The following is a 13,022-nucleotide window of genomic DNA, read 5'->3' as shown; positions in this document are numbered from 1 at the left end:
AGAAAAAGAAAAACGAAGCTTGTTTGTCAATATTACTGCTTGTCTGGCATTTGTTTCTGTGTCCTGAAGCACTAAGGAAAATCACGGTACTCGTAGAATACTTCCTTTTTTAATGGCTGACACTGTGGAGGTTCCTTGCCAGCCCTAGTTTTGGTAACAGTGGTCTTTAGATAACACTGTTTCATACTTGTATAATAAAAGTTCACAATATGAGATTTTTTAAACACAAGTTCATTTTAGGTCAGGACCCAGGAATACAAAAATAATTAATTCTTCTCTTCCCTCAGATGATATAACTGAGTCTATGGTGTTAGTGCAGAGAGGGAAGATCTGTGCTTTACTTTCCAAAAAATGAATTGAAGACCAGGTACATAAAAATGTGCTCTTTATGCACCATGATAAATATGGCCCTACAAAGAAAAGGACAGATGGTTTAATGTGCATTTTGCCAAGACTGGAAAAAAATGAAAGGGAACGTCATTGTGAAAGAGGTTAAATTTCAAGCCAGTTAGGACTGGTTCAAAAACTTTAAGAAGAGATTCGGGCTGTGTAATACAACTCGAGCATAAATATGTGTGCATACACCCATTGTAAGCATTTACTGAGTTTTCTCTAAGTGCCAGTGTTCTGAATTCTTCTGTGCTTTATCTCAGTTCATCCTCAGCCCAGCTCTATCAGGTAGACATTATCCTTCTCATTTTATGGTGAGAGACTGGGGCCTAGAGAGCTTAAGTGATTCTCCTAAGGTCACGTAGCTAGTAAGTGGAAGAGCTGGAAGTTGAACTCTTGCATCCGCCTCTAGACCCCAAGCTCTTAACCACTGTGCTGCAGGCATCAGAGTAGAACCGTGTAAGTGTGTTGTTTCCTAACTAATTGACAGAGGCGAGTCAGCAATGCTGTCTACTAGAAAATGTGTTCAATGAGATTCATCTGCTTTGTCTCGAAAGGATAATTCTAGTACTTCCATGTAGTAACACAATTCGTATTGTTTTTGTCCAGCCCTATATTTTCTCTGAGACCTTGATCGTGCCAAGTGCTCTTCTGCAATCGGGATCTTTATTACGATTATAACTACTTTCCATCCCTCGTAAAGGTTGATGAGGGGTTACTATGGAGTTATTTCCCTCATGATATCATCTTGTAAGGAGACTCTCAGAACCGGGGGAGACCTTAGAGATGATCTAGTCTAGTGGTTTTCAAACGACTTTATAGGGATGCCTTCTTTTCAAATAACACCTTTACATTTATGCATATGTGAAATATAAAAAAAAAAGAGAGTTCTCTTATTAAAGTGGAGTAGGGGGCCTGGATCCTTACCCTCTCAGCTTCATTCTTGCAGAAATCTCTAATTTATTTCCATTGACGCTCAGAGCGGCTCTCTGGGAACTGGGTGTAGAGGGACCACTAATCTAAGTGATTCAAGAAAGGCATACAGAGGATCTGACGTCTAAATTGATAACTGAAGGCTTATTTGGAGCCAGCTGGGATTGAGACACAGTCCAGGCAGAGTGATGTATAATATATGTAAAGTTCTGGAGACAAGAGAGAGCGTGGTCCACTTGAGGTCCCCCCCGGGGGACACCCAGCGTCACTGGAGCAGAGAGCCAGGGAGGATGGGAGAGGAGGCTTGAGCAGGGAGGCAAAGGCCTGACCTTGAGGTTTTTGAGCTTAACCTATTAAATGGTTTTAAGCAGGGCACTGAGTGATAGAGTTATATTTTCAAAACTCACTCTGGCAGAGTAGAGAAAGTTTAGAAACGGCAGGAGTGGTTGGAAGGGTTATTGATTGGTGTGGTGGAGCCGGAATGGAGCCCAGCGCATCTGTTTGAGGGAGACTTTTAGAGACAAATTTAGAGAGAAGTTGGATGTTAGAGTATAGAGTGAAGGAGGGGAAGGAAAACACAGGAGGCATGAGGGTGGAGGAAGATGATGAATTCAGTTGTGGTCCTGTTGAGTTAGGTTGCGGTGAGCCGTTCAGTAATACACCCAGCAGGAAATTGAGTACAGCCCTTGGCAGCTTCCGTGGCATTGGACTTGGTGTTTACCGTCTACCTCCTGCAGCTCTCCTGTCCTTTGACTGTCTCCACAGTGAAACAGGCAGGTCCTCCCCCAATTTGGGCACCTGTCCATTTTCAGCCATTGCTCCTCAAGTGTTATTTCCCATTGTTGTCTTGTTTGTGTTTCGCCGTCCATTCACGTGGTTTCACCCTCAGAGTGTCTCTCTACAATCTGTATCTTTCTTACCTTTTTCCGTGTTTGAAACTACTTTATTTATTTATTTATTTATTTATTTTTATTTTTATTTTTTGCGGTACGTGACCCTCTCACTGTTGTGGCCTCTCCCGTTGCGGGGCAAAGGCTCTGGATGCGCAGGCTCAGCGGCCACGGCTCACGGGCCCAGCCACTCCACGGCATGTGGGATCCTCTTGGACTGGGGCACGAACCTGTGTCCCCTGCATTGGCAGGCAGACTCTCAACCACTGTGCCACCAGGGAAGCCCTGGGACTACTTTTAGGATCTTCCTTATATGGTGTGTCTCCAGTTCTCTTCCTTTTATGCTTTTCTTAGTCATTTCAGTATCATTTCAGATGATTCATGTAGGACTTTGCATCTTTCTCCTTCAGCTCCTCTCCTTCAGTCACCTGTTCTTCACCTTCCCTCAGCCATTCCCTCTGTGCTCTCTCCTTAGATCGTGTCATTACGAGGACAGGCACCCCCTCTGTCATCTCAGTTGCAAGGCTTTCTCCTTCTGACACCACCTTCTACTCTTCACTGCTTACTCTTTTCTAGTAAGTATCCTTAGCTTACAATCAACTGATCCTACTGTTCTCAGCCCCTCACACCCTCACTTCTTTCCTTGCCAAGTGTGAATTTCAGTCATTCATTAAAGTCACTCTTTTCAGTACACTCAACTCCATTGCCCTTCCCTCCCTTTACTGTACTTGTCTGCATAGCTCCAACTTAAGTTAAGATTCACCTCTGCCTTCTCTCTTTCTAGAGAAATGTATTCTACCATGTTCACTGGGATCACTTGCGATTCCTGACCGCTGGCTTCAAATCCCATTAATCCCAACCACAAATCATGTTCCACTGTCTTAGTTCCTTCATTCTCCTAGTTGACGGATATTTCACAGTTTCCTCCTTCTCTAAGCTTCTGGCACTGCCTCCCGGTCCTGATGAAATAGAGGTAATTCGAAGAGCTCATCCACTGCCATGGATACCCGCTCCATCAGCGGTACCCACCCTGCTGTCCCCATCACCGTGGGAACTGTGTTCCTGACTGAGGCCAGCCTCTCTGTCTAGCTGTTTCCATTCCCTCTTCACCTCCCCTCTCTCCTGGTTTAGGATGTCACTCAAGCACTTCTTCCTTTCTTTCTTTTTGACACCAGCTTTGCCCTTTCTACTAGATGAATCCCATCAGCGTACAAAACTGATTCTTAATTTCATCCATCTTTTACAAAAAACACCACCACCACCATCACCAGTGAAAAAACCCCTCCTTGACCAGTCTTCTCTTTTGTCTGCTGCCCATATCTCTTTTCCCATAAACAGTAGAAATTCTTCTTCTTTTTTATTTTATTTTTTTCTTGCAGCATTGGATCTTCGTTGCTGTGCGCAGGCTTTCTCTAGTTGCAGCAGGCGGGGGCTACTCTTCATTGTGGTGTGCAGGCTTCTCATTGCGGTGGCTTCTCTTGCTGTGGAGCACGGGCTCTAGGACGCGTGGGCTCAGTAGTTGTGGCTCATGGGCTCTAGAGCGCAGGCTCAGTAGTTGTGGTGCATGGGCTTAATGGCTCCGCGGCATGTGGGATCTTCCTGGACCAGCAATCGAACCCGTGTCCCCTGCATTGGCAGGTAGATTCTTAACCACTGCACCACCAGGGAAGTCCCAACAATTCTTCAAAAAGCTCTTATATTCAGGTCTCCCATTTCCTTCCTCTTGTGCTCCTTTGCGTCCTCTTCAATCAGGCCCTTGCCTCCACCTCTCCACTGGGTTTTTCTGTTGTTGCTGTTAAGGCCATCATGTTCTTGTGCTACAGCCAGTGAGCAGTTCTCAGTCCTCTCGTTCTTTCCTGGCAGTAGCATCGGACATGGCCAGTCACCCTCTCCTCTGTGATACACTTTCTTCACGTGGCTCAGTAATGTCACACCTGGCCTGCTTTTTCTCCCACCCCAATGGCTTTTCATCTTTTTTGGACTCCTTTGCCAGTTCCTCGTTTCCCAGACCTCTTGATGTTGGAATTCTCTGGAGCTCAGTCTTCAGATCTCCCCTCTGCAGCCCTAACGATCTTGTCCAGCCTCAGGACTTTCCATGCTATCCATGCGTTGGTAACTCCCCAGATTTAGTATCTGTACCTGAATCTCTTCCCTGAACTCCAGCTTTTTATATCCAGCTGCCGACTCAGTTGCTTCTGGGATGTGTGATAGGCATTTTGAATAGTGCAGAGGTTGGAGAGACTGAATGGTTTTTGTAAAATTTCCAAGAATTCTTGGGGGAAAGAAGATATACTCTCTTTATGGACCCAACATTTTATATGGGTATATTTATTCAATCTTATCATATAAATACTACCATGTAAATCTTTTAAAAAAAGTAATACATGCTCATTGTAAGTCTTGTTCTAAAGCTCTTTGGTTAACTTGGAAAATATCTTTATGTGTGTGTCTCCTTGAGCCTTTGGGCTCATGTGACTGTAATTAAGTTGAATTACAGACTTCTGTTGTCTTTGCTTTATTTCCTGATTTCTGAACAGGGGAACATCTATTCAGGTCTGATGTTACCATCAGCCCCCCAGGTTTGATGTTTCTGGGGGCTCTTAGTTCCCTGCCACCCCCCACTGTCAGTGTGTTGCTGTTGGTCTCCCACTTTTGGAGCAAATTCTGGAGAGAAGGGGAGTGTCCTCTCTCAGAGGTCTCCACCCTGATTCTGGGGTTCTGAAGGCATCTATTCAGTGAAAAGTTGAAATGAGATAGGCTCTTCTTTTGTCTATTTCCCTGATTCCTGGCCAAGCCGACTATTGGGGATTATAAGCAATTTGTTCCTTGTTTATTAGGTATGAATTCCGTGAGGGTAGGAGCCTCATGTTAGTTCCTACAATGCTTTATATGTGGTGGGCATTCACCAAATTTGTACTGGATTAAATGAAATTGAATTGTTGCCTAGCAGTGACGGGACTGGGATTAGATTCAATCAGGCGATGGTTAGTGAACCGTCCTTTTCTTCCGCACACATGGCAGCACTGTGAGCTCCAGTATTTGTATTCTGCTGAAAGAAAATAAACTTAACGCATTTTGGAGCATGTGGGTATTGCAGATGGGTTTCTGATGGGGTTTGTACAGAATTCCTATTGCAGACCTTCATATATAGCAGTTTCACCACTGATTGCATAGGTTCCATGTAAAGTTTTTTGTCTTCTTTCCTGGTATCAGTCTTTGCTATCTTTTATTCCTCGTGTTGGAAAAGCAGTCAGGTAACATTGTGACAATAGGCAATACTTCCATCAACTGCAGAATGGAGCCTGGCCTTGCGTTTGATCTGTGGACATGTACGTCAAGAGCCTTCACTTAATTGTTACATGAAATCATCAGGTTTGATTGCACGTAACAGAAAATCTCAAAATAAGATGACTTCAACAGTGTAGGAGTTTAATTTCTTCTCTTTGTTAGGAAGTCTACGGGGGATCCGGTCATTGTCGGTATGCTGCTTGGGGTCAGACACTGCCCACTCTTGTGCGCGGTTTACCTTCCTGGTCACCTTAGGTCCAAGATGCCGGCCCCCATTTATTATGTAGCATTGTCTGTTGTGGTAGGAATGCTTTTCAGAGGAAGTGCACACTACTTTTGGTCATATATCATTGGCCTGAGTGGAGTTGTATGGTTATACCGAGCTGCAAGGAGGCTGGGAAGTGCTGAGGCAAGGAAATGTCTGGAAACAGAAGAGAGCAATCCGTGTGCTGTTCTAATACTTGGGGAATCTCTTAGGAAGAATGAAGGGGAGAAGAGCTGGGTGGGTTGATTTCCAACTAGCCGTTACTGCTTTGATTCTCAATGGTTGGGAGGATGTGTGGTTCATTTTCCTTCCCTCAGTTCACTGAAAGGTTACTTTGACTGTCTTAGTTGAGACGTAGCATTTAGGGACACAGGTGCCAAGAACACAAAGTGGAAAGATAATCCAGAGAATGGGAGAAAATACTTGCAAATGATATATCCGATAAGGGACTTGTATCCAGAATATATAAAGAGCTCAGAACTCAATAATAAAAAGACAAATAATCCAATTAAAAATGGGCAAAAGTTCTGAATTAGACATTTCCTCAAGAAACTATACAGGTGTGTGTAAGCACATCAAAGGACACCTGACATCATTAGCTATTAGGGAAATACACATCTAAACCACAATGAGGTATTACCCACTAGGACGACTGTAATTGAAAAGCCAGGTAATAACAAGTCTTGGTGAGAATGTGGACAAATTGGAACTCTTACATACTGGTGGTGGGAATTTGAAATGGTGTAGCTGTTTTGAAACACACTTGTCAGTTCTTCCAAAAGTTAAAGTTACATGACCTAGAAAATTCTGCTCCTAGTGATGTGAACAAGAGAAATGAAAACCCATGTCTGCCTAAAGACTTGCCCAGGACTGTTCATAGAAGTATTATTCATAAGAGCCCAAAAGTAGAAACAACACAAATATCCATCAGCTGATGAATAGATAGATAAATGTGCATGGCCATATGGTGAAGTGTGATTGGACAGTAAACATAAATGAAGAGCTAATACATGCTGTGTTTCATTTTGAGGCAAATTACTCTCAGAGCCTGAGATTGTCTTTGCCAGTATTTTATTTAACACAGGTTCACTGTGGGAATTATAATAATTTCACAAGCCAGTAGCATATAGGATGAATAATGTCTCAATGTATACTGTCTCTAATAGCATATGTAACGTCTCTTAATAAGCTAATAAAGAAATAACATACTCTAAACCAATGCTAGATTAATTACACTGTTGTTCCAGGCAAGGGAAGATGAAGGGGATACATTTAGTTGAGGTGTACCTTTCTACCAGTTGGCTCTTGGGAGGAGACAGCATGACCCATTGAGAGCAAAAGTGGAAAGTCCCTGGTTGCTAGGGAACGAAGGGGCCAGTGTGGATGGGCAAGATCTTCTTTGTGGGGCTGCTGCATGGCTTTTGCTGCTGCTGGTAAGAGTCACCTTCACCACAGCAGGAGCTAACGCCCCACGTCTTCAGAGAGCTATTTAGATCAACAGAGGGTAGCCTTGCCCAGACCGAACACACTCGAGTAGACCTTACAAACTGTGTATTCAGAGTCCAAATCCCCCCTCTCCACCGTTGCTTCTTCACGTGTTCTTATTGATAAGGCTTCAGCAGCGCCCTTCACTAGCTGAGTTACGGAGTGCTGTCGGCAACCTCAGATGTGGCTGATGACCTCCTGACTCACAATTTCACTTTTATACAAAAACAGTAACTTTGCTCTTGAAAACAACTTCACTCTTTTTATGTTTATAAAATGATTTTTTCTTACAAAAACTGAAATTTATCAAAATCTTTTCAAAGACGTTTTACAGCAAGATGTAGTTATTTCATGTTGAACATGGATGCATTTGAAAACATAGGATATGACTGTCAGTGGCTAAGGCCCGGAGACGTCCAGTCTGGTAAAAAGTGAATAAAGCAAAAAACAAAACAAAGCAGGGAATGATAAGGAGAGCTTGGTGGCATTCAGAGAAGATTCCAAGGCAGCTGGGTGCAGAGTCCTTCTGGTACCCCAAAACTGCATTCACCTGTCGGAGGGTGTCAAGCCAATAGTCAGGAGAAGGAAGGACTTATTACCTGCAGCAAGTAAGGAGAACAGCAGGGATCTCTCCCAAAGCAGTGTCTCTCCCAACTTCACTTTTAAAAACAACTTTATTTTTGTCATAAACAAGAAGATTTGAAATTACATCAAACCACTACAACATGCTACAAGGTGGATGAACCTTGAAAGCAGTTTGCTGAGTGAAACCAGCCAGTCACAAAAGACTACATATCGTATGACTCTATTTATATGTAACATCCAGAATGTTCTACACAGGCAAATCTGTGTAGACAGAAAGTAGATTAGTGGTTCCCCAGGGCTGAGGGTTTGGAGGAAAATAAAGAATAAGGGCTAATGGGTATGGGTTTTTTTTTTTTTTTTTTTTAAGGTGTGATGAAAATGTTCTAAAATTGATTTTGGAGATGGTTGTGCAGCTCTGTGACTATGTTAAAAGCTGTTGAACTGTACACTCTAGGTAAATTTTATGGTGAATTATATCTCAATAAAGCCTACAAAAAAGGAACACTGCTGCAGGTAAAGGAATACTTACCATAACTAAAATCAGGCTTTTAAATGACTATAAACATTCACTACTTCATGCCAGTCACACTTCAAATACCATGAGCTGTGAAATGGTCACGTCACTGGTTTTAGGTTGGAGAAGAGCATTTTGTGTAGTTACTTTCCCCATGGCAAGCTGTAGTTTGTCAGGAGGTGCAGCGTTCCTCCCTGAAGGGTGAAATATCCCCGGATCCAACAATTTTGTTACATAACTTGCTTTTCCGTTTCACTGGCAAGCCTGCCGCATGCTGCATTGTGCTGTGACCCTCACACACTTGCTTGCTTGGTAAATAATTACCATTCTGTGAAGTCCTCCCACACATCACAGCCAGGCGCCACTTAAAGAAAATGCTTCCCATGTTGCTTTCATTAATTTGACATTTCAAATATTATATTTGGTTTGATGTTGCCTAGGTCCTAGTATATTGCACTTGGAAGGATGTTGGCAAGATACTTCTTATTTTTATAATTCACCCATTTGTATTTTCATGATGATGATGGGAAGATGAAATCCCCTAGGTATCTGAAGCAGTATGCATTTTAGCCTGCATTTATACCAGAGACTTTATTTAGCAACTGTGTGCCTGGTAATGTATTCTTTATCACTTTAAAAGAGTGAATTAAGAGCATACTGCTTCCAGAAGCCCATGCAGTTGGACTGAATAATAATGAGAGTGTTTCTGTAGCACATTAGCTGGAGTAATATTTGTAAGTATTTTATAATGCATGCCATTCAGGCGACTAAACAGCCATTGACTGTGTTTGACGCTGAGGATGGGAGAGTAAACCAGAGACTAAAAGGAAGGCCTGACCTTAAGGGAACTCACAGACTGGGAGTGTTTGCAAACAAAAAGCAGTTTAGAGGTCTAAGGTGCTTAGGGAGCTGAGAAGCAACAGGGAATAGGGCTGGCTGGAGAAGGTTATACTAGAAAAATTGATTGTTAAATTTAATCTTGAAGATTTGGTCACAGTTTGGAAACTCGGAGGAAAAAAGGCCCAAAGCACAAGGAATCATAGAAATCTTGGGAAAACATGTTAAGGTAATCCTTGAAGTCTGAGGTTCTCAACAGTGAGTGATTTTGTGTCTGGGGACATTTTGATTGTCACAGTTGGGATGGGGAGGGCAGCAGGGGTGCAGGCTGTTGTTACTACTGTCTAGTGGATGGAGGCCAGCAGTGCTGCTAAATGTCCAGCCCAGGGCAGCCCTCCCCAGGAAAGCACCGTCTGATCCAACCTGTCAGTAGGGTTGCTCTTGAGAAGCCCTGTTTTAAAGCATTTGAAAAGACAACTCCAAGAGTTTGTGGAATTGAATGGAATTGTACTGTTTTCTTTTACGTGTTTACAGGAATATTTATGGGTGTATATTTCAGTTAAAAAAGTGTAATAGGATAATTTGTTGTAGTGCAGGGGATGAATAAAGCCACAATGCAAAGGGCTCTCTCTGTCTGGAGTTATCCTTTCGGGCGTGGTGCATTATTCAGGAGTTCTGCTAAGATTCCAGGGTAGAGAGAAGAGAAAAGGAAGTCATTTTAAAAGAATTTAGGTGGAATTGGTAGAAGACGGAGTGGGCAGAATTAGAAATAGCATTTCTTGTATGTAGCCTTCTGTGTTTTTCATAGAATGTAAGATTTTTACCCTAAGAATGCTATTGTTGATAGTGGCACACTGAAAGCCACATTTTATATTGGTTCCAATATTTAAATGGAAATCTGAATTGACATTCATGAATTTATTCATGAAAATGCATGCTGAAGGACATTGGAGTGTGGATCATCAAAAAGTTTTTAGCTTTTGTAAATAAAGTCATAGGGCTTCCCTGGTGGCGCAGTGGTTGGGAGTCCGCCTGCCGATGCAGGGGACATGGGTTCGTGCCCCGGTCCGGGAGGATCCCACATGCCGCGGAGCGGCTGGGCCCGTGAGCCATGGCCGCTGAGCCTGCGTGTCCGGAGCCTGTGCTCTGCAATGGGAGAGGCCGCAACAGTGAGAGGCCCGCGTACTGCAAAAAAACAAAAACAAACAAACAAAAAAGTCATAATGAACAATTGTATACAAGGGTTTGTGTGGACACACGTTTTCATTTCTCTTGGATAAATACCTCTGAGTGGGATTGCTGGGTGTTTGTGTGTGTGTGTGTGTGTGTGTGTGTGTGTGTGTGTGTGTGTGTGTGAGAGTGAGAGAGAGAGAGAGAGAGAGAGAGAGAGAGAGAGAGAGAGAGACCTTTAAGAAAATTGACAATTGTCCAAAGTAGTTCAGCGATGTATGAGAGTTCCAGCTGCTCCACCCTGTAACCAACCTTCGATGATGTTAGTGTTTTTCATTTAAGCTAATCATGACTAGTGAAGTTGATTGAGTGCCGTTCCATATGCTTTCTGGCCAATTATATTTCTAACATTGTGAACTGTCTATTAAAGTCTTTTGCTCATTTAAAATATGTTGTTGGTCTTTTTGTTATTGAATTGTAGGAATTAAGTTTTCTGGATACTAATCCTTCATCAGCTGTATTAATTATGAATATGTTAATTGTGAATATTTTCTCTGATCTGTGGTTTGCCTATTCATTTTCTTAACAGTGCTTTGATGAGAACAACTTTCTAATTTTGATTAAGTTGAATTTATTAGTTTAAAAAAGTTTTATTGGTAGAACTCTTTGTTCTGAGAAATCTTTACCTATCCCAAGGTTGCAAAAAACATTTCCCATGTTTCCTCCCTCCCTCCCTCCCGGAGGGCTCCTTGGTTGTGGCATGCATGTGGGATCTAGTTCCCTGGCCAAGGATCGAACCCAGGGCCCCCTGCATTGGGAGCACAGAGTCTTAACCACTGTGCCACCAAGGAAGTCCCCGCATGTTTTCTCTTTAAAAGCTTTATAATGGGTCTATGACTTGTGAAGATTTTTGGGTAGTGTGATTTGTCGAGATTGTGTGTTATTTATCTTTTCCTATACAGATAACCAGTATTTCTAGCACCATTTGTTGAAAAGGTCTTTCCTGTCATTGGATTGTTTTGGCACCTTTGTCATAAAACACTTGTCTGTGTATTTGCAGGTCTAATTCTAGCTTATTCTGTTCCATTGGTTTATTTGTCCTTTTGCCAGTTCCACACTATCATTAATACTGTAGCTTTATAGTAGATCTTGAAGCCAGGTGGTATGATTCCTCTGGTTTTTTTCAAAATTGTTTTGGCCATTCTAGATCCTTTGCATTTCCATATAAATTTTACAGTCAGTTTACTTGTATTATTTTAAGTATTCTGGATACTAATCCTTCATCAAAAAACCTGCAGGCCAGTATTTTCAATATGGAGTTTTAATAATTCATGAGTCTAGCTTCTATGTATTTAGTCTTGAATTTCAGCATTGTTTTATAGTTTTCAATGTAGGGTCATGGATAACTTTTGTTAAATTTCCCTAAGTATTTTATGTTTCTGGGTACTATTTTAAAATGTATGATGTTTTTCATTTCATTTTCAATATACTGTTAGTATATAAAAATGCAGTTCGTTTTTGTCCTGCTCTGTTGCTGAGTTGATTTATTGCTTGTAGTTTAAGACTTTTTTTTTATTGTACACAGTGGTATCCTGTGTGAATAAAGACAGCTTGCTTGCTTTCTTTCCAATCTGAATGCCTTTTATTTCTTTTACTTGTCTTTTTGTACTGCCAAGACCTCCAATAATAATATGTTGAATGGAAGTGGTGATATTGGGCATCTTGCCTTATTCTCCATCTTAAGGGGAAAAGCATTTATTATTCACTGTAAAGTATGATGTTAGCTGAAGATTGTAGGTGCCTTTTATATTGAGGAAGTTTTTGTCGCTTCCTAGTTTTAATCCTAAGTAGATGTTGACTTCTGAAAAAAAAAGACTTGTCAGCATCTATTGAAATGCTCATTAAATATTTTTCTCAAATCTGTTAATGGGTGAATTGCATTGAATTTTCTAAGTTAAACGAATCTTGCTTTTCTGAGATGAACTCTACTTGGTAGTGATGTATTAACTTCATTGGGTATTGCTGTATTTTTTTGCTAATATTTGGTTGAGGGTATTTGTATTTGTGTTTGTGACAGATATTGTATGTTATGCTCTTTTTTTGTAATGTCTTTGTCTGATTTTGATATCAGGGTTATGGTGGCTTCAGAGAGTTGAGAAGTTTTCCATCTGGCTCTGTTATTTCCAAGTGTCTGTGTGGTTTCTTCCTTAAGTGTTTGGGAGAATTTACCTGTGAAGCCATCTTGGTCTAGTGGGGTTTTTTTGTGGGAAGTTTAAAAATTACAGATTCGATTTATTTAGTATGTAAAGTGATATCCAGATTTCCTAGTTTTGTGTGTTAGTTTTGATAAATTGGTTTTCAAGGAATTTGTTTATTTCCTCTAAGCTTTTGACTTTATTGGAATAAATTTCTTCATAATACCTCTTATTTTCAAAGAGGATCTGTAGTGGTACCTCTTTTTTAATGCTTGGTACTGAAGTTTTTCATTTTTTTCTCAACAAGTCTTGCCTAGAACTTTATCAGTTTTACTAATTTTTTCAGATGACCCATATTGTCCATATTATATTTCATTGTTTTTTGCTTTTATTTTTATTTCCTTTGGATTTTGGTTTTCTTTTAAACATTTCTTAAGATGGAAGCATTGATTTTCCATTTTATTTTGAAT

At 41.3% G+C, this 13,022-nt stretch overlaps 1 protein-coding gene across 6 annotated transcripts in view; it reads left to right on the top strand.

Annotated features, from left to right (window-relative positions):
• The window catches only part of ARHGAP10 (Rho GTPase activating protein 10), a 326,473-nt gene that overhangs the window by 139,850 nt on the left and 173,601 nt on the right, over positions 1 to 13,022 (top strand). The gene's annotated exons all lie outside the window — the stretch shown is intronic.

This window comes from Tursiops truncatus, chromosome 5 (assembly GCF_011762595.2).
Source record: "Tursiops truncatus isolate mTurTru1 chromosome 5, mTurTru1.mat.Y, whole genome shotgun sequence".
NCBI classification, from domain to species: Eukaryota; Metazoa; Chordata; class Mammalia; order Artiodactyla; family Delphinidae; genus Tursiops; species Tursiops truncatus.
Note: the sequence above shows the minus strand (reverse complement) of the source record. Positions and strands in the feature narration are given on the sequence as shown.